Genomic DNA, 3,769 nt, shown 5'->3' on the forward strand with positions numbered 1-3,769 from the left:
TTTACCTCCTTGTTGCCTATTTGGATACCTCTTATTCCCTTCTCTTGTCTTATTGCTATTGCTAAGACTTCCAAAACAATATTGAATAAGAGAGGCGAAAGTGGGCATCCTTGCCTAGTTCCTGTTCTTTAACCTCTCTCCATTAAGAACAATGTTGGCTCTTGGGTTTTCATAAATACTTTTTACTATGTTGAAGAAAATCCCCTCTAATCCTATTTTGCTGAGTGCTTTAATCAGGAAAGGGTTTTGGATTTTATCAAAGGCTTTTTCTGCATCAATTGATAGGACCATGTGGTTCTTGTTCTTTGCCTTGTTAATGTGATGAATTACATTAATTGTTTTCCTTATGTTGAAACATCCTTGCATACCTGTTATGAATCCCACTTGGTCATGGTGAATTATTTTTTTTTATGTATCGTTGGATTCTATTTGCCAGTATTTTATTCAGGATTTTTGTATCAATGTTCATGAGAGATATTGGCCTATAGTTTTTCAGAAGACATTTTAATCACACTGAAGGAGATTGCCCATCTTTCTCCCACAGAGGAATGGCTGGTGGATTTGAACTCTGTACCTCTAGGATTGCAGCAGTGCTCCTTACCACATTAAATGTCCATGCTGGAGCCCTTGAAGGATAGGGAGCACTGGTGGTGTAGTCCCTAGGGAGCTGCAACACTGACTGACCACACTTCTCTGCCAGTTGGAATCTACCAGTAGAAAGATGGGCAGTCTCCGCCCCCCCCCCCGTGTAATTTACATTCTCAGAAAAATCCACGAGAGGATCAGCTATGAGTTGGTTTTAACTAGACAGCAATGAGAAAGAATCAGAGTTAGTTTATCCACCTACTTGTTAAGTTCTGTGAAAGTTAAAAGACATCGTGGCAACAACAGGTGTGTGTGTGTGTGTGTGTGTGTGTGTGTGTTACGTGAGCTTGGTGAATTATCAATTCGGAACTAAGTATTTTTAATGATTCCTAGGCTACTTTGGAAGATTTTCTAAGAATCAAATGAGCTAATGGTCATGGAAATTAATAATCATCATCATAATCATAATCATAATAAATAACCCCTAGCTGGCTCTCTTAGATCTTAGACACACAAAGGACCTCTGGTGGCTTTGTCTGGAGGAAGTTGCGCCAATTAACAGGAAGGTGGCGCCCTTTGACGGTTCTCTATAAGAAAAAGATGAGCAATCCTCTCCTGTGAGATTTGTAGCCTCCTAAACTCTGGTGGCCTAGTGGTAAGATTTTGCACGGCAATTCTGAAACCGTACATTTCAAGTTCACCTGCCGCTTTGCAGAAGAAAATTGGCCAATCTCCACTAGGGTCAACTTTCACAGAACATAACAAGTAGGTGGATAAACTAACTTATTCTTTCTCATTGCTGTCTAGTTAAAACTAACTCATAGCTAATTCTCGCGTGGATTTTTCTGAGAATGTAAATTACACGAGGGGAGATTGCCTCTGCCTGCTGGTTCCTTGATTCTATCTTGAGTTAAAAACAAACAAACAAACAAACAAACAAACAAACCTAAATTTACTTTTGTTTATTGTGCCTTTGCTTGGCAGTGCAACTCCTGAATCACTCCTTAAGCCATAAGAGAGCCCTTTATTTCAGAACTTAATTAATTAATTAATCCCCGGTTGTTGCCGTTGTTATGTGCCCTCAAGTTGCCTGCATCTCATAGTCACCCTATGCACAATAGCTTGGAATCCTGTCCTACCCTGAGCCAATCTCCTTGTCTCTGACACACCGCCCCATTACCCCAGTCACGGTGTTAATCCATTTCATCCAGGGTCTTCCGCTTCTGCGTGTCCCTCCACCCTTCCAAGCACAGATGTCCTTCTCCAGCATATCCAAAGCATGTGAGATGGACCTTCAAAGTCTTTGCCTCTAAAGAGCAACCTGGTTTCACCCTCTCCAGGACAAACTTGTTTGTTCTCCTGGAGGGGTGCGGGGTCCATAGTATGTTCAAGACTCTTCCCCAGCACCACAACTCAAAGAAATCAATTTTTCTTCTGTCATCCTTAGTCATTGTCCAGCTCTCTGATGAATAGCAAGTAATTGCAAAGACCATGGCCTGGATCAGGCGCACCTTAGTCTCCAGACTAACATCACTACGCTTCAGCACTCTGAAGGGATCCCTGAAAGCAGACTTTCCTAATGCAGTTAATCTTTTGATTTATAATTGCTGGTGCCAAAAGTGTTGATTGTGGAACTAAGAAAACTGAAATTGTTAACAAGGAATTGTTAACAATCTCAATCTCTTCTCCATCTATCATGGTGCTGCCAGATGGCCCAGTGGTGAGAATCTTTGTTTTCTTGATGTGGAGCTTCAAGAGATAGAAAATGTTTAATGAGTTGGAAAACCAGCCAATCTAGAGGTATACAGATGTATATAAACAGCTTAAGCTTGTATGTATATAAACTGCAAACAAAAACAATAAACAATGAATCAAAGGCTATCACAAACCTGAGTGGGATACCAAGGATACCAAGTCCATATAAAGCGGCTGGAATAGGAGAGAGTCCAAATTCTTTTTGCTAAGATTTTGTCAATTGAACACTCACATTGTTTCTTGTGATTACATCTTAGTCACATATCTGATTTAGTAATTTCATAGTACTAGGCCTTCTTTTTCTGTTTGTTTTTTTTTTCAAAAATTGTATTTGTTTGCTTACAAAGGTTGTATACATTGTGTTGGTACAAGTCCTTCAAATCCTGGGGCCCTGCCATTCTTTTCCTTTTTAAAATTTTTTAAAATTGTGATTTTAACAAAAGTTTACAAAATGTTGGATTTTTATTCATTCATTGTTGCACATTTCCCTCCCTCAACACCTGTTCACTTGTTTAAAAAAAAAGCCCTTCGTTGTTGCACATTTTTTTTTCTTGTGTTTCTGCTTAAACTATAGTCTCCACTACTTGTTTCTTGATATTCATATCCACAGCAGTTCTTTAATTATCCCCTCAATTTCCTCTCTCAGGCTACTGGAAAACTCATCAATAGTTCCTAGTGAGAGTACTCTGATGCCAATTATCTGTTTGCCTATTGCCTGTTGTCAGACTCTGTCAGTGTGTGATATGCTGATCCAGATGTCCACCTATTGCACAAGAAATGCTTATTGAATTTAACTTCCTGGAAACCTCCCAGATTGCCTGTCCTGCTCCAGTGGACCTCGCTCTCTCGGATCAGGTTTCAGGATTGCAGGTGTCTGATTTTACTCTGACAGCTTGACACATAAGCCTGTTCCCCTGTGAAAAATACCAGACGCATGACTGCTCTGTTTGACTAATAAATAACATTATTATTTTAGAGCAGAACTTATATATACGTAAGCAATACAATCTAATAAGAAAATAAAGATTATTATCAGTGGACTTTTCTATATTGATTAAATATTGTTGTTGTTGTTGTGTACCATCAAATCAGAACTCATAGCTCACCCTACAGAGGATTTTTTCCATAGGCAGCTTAATTGGATGGGAGGAGATTGCTCATTTTTCTCCTGGAGAGCCTGCATTTGGGCTGGCAGTGCAGCTCCTTATCACTAAGTCACCAGAGCTCCCTTTTGACTAAATAGGGCTTCTGACGTGTTTTTTTAGTGTCACCAAAGCTCCAAGTTGAAAGACAGGAACACCACAAGTGAGCACCTGCTTTAGTAATTTGAGCACAATTTTAGAGTAAATGCAATGATTGCTGATGTTTCCACTTTCTAAAGGAAGAAAACAAAGGGCTTTATCTATACCTTCCTTAGAGGACTTTCCTG

Source organism: Elephantulus edwardii, unplaced genomic scaffold, assembly GCF_000299155.1.
Source record: "Elephantulus edwardii isolate Elephantulus edwardi_28Jun2011 unplaced genomic scaffold, EleEdw1.0 scaffold00083, whole genome shotgun sequence".
Classification (NCBI taxonomy): Eukaryota; Metazoa; Chordata; class Mammalia; order Macroscelidea; family Macroscelididae; genus Elephantulus; species Elephantulus edwardii.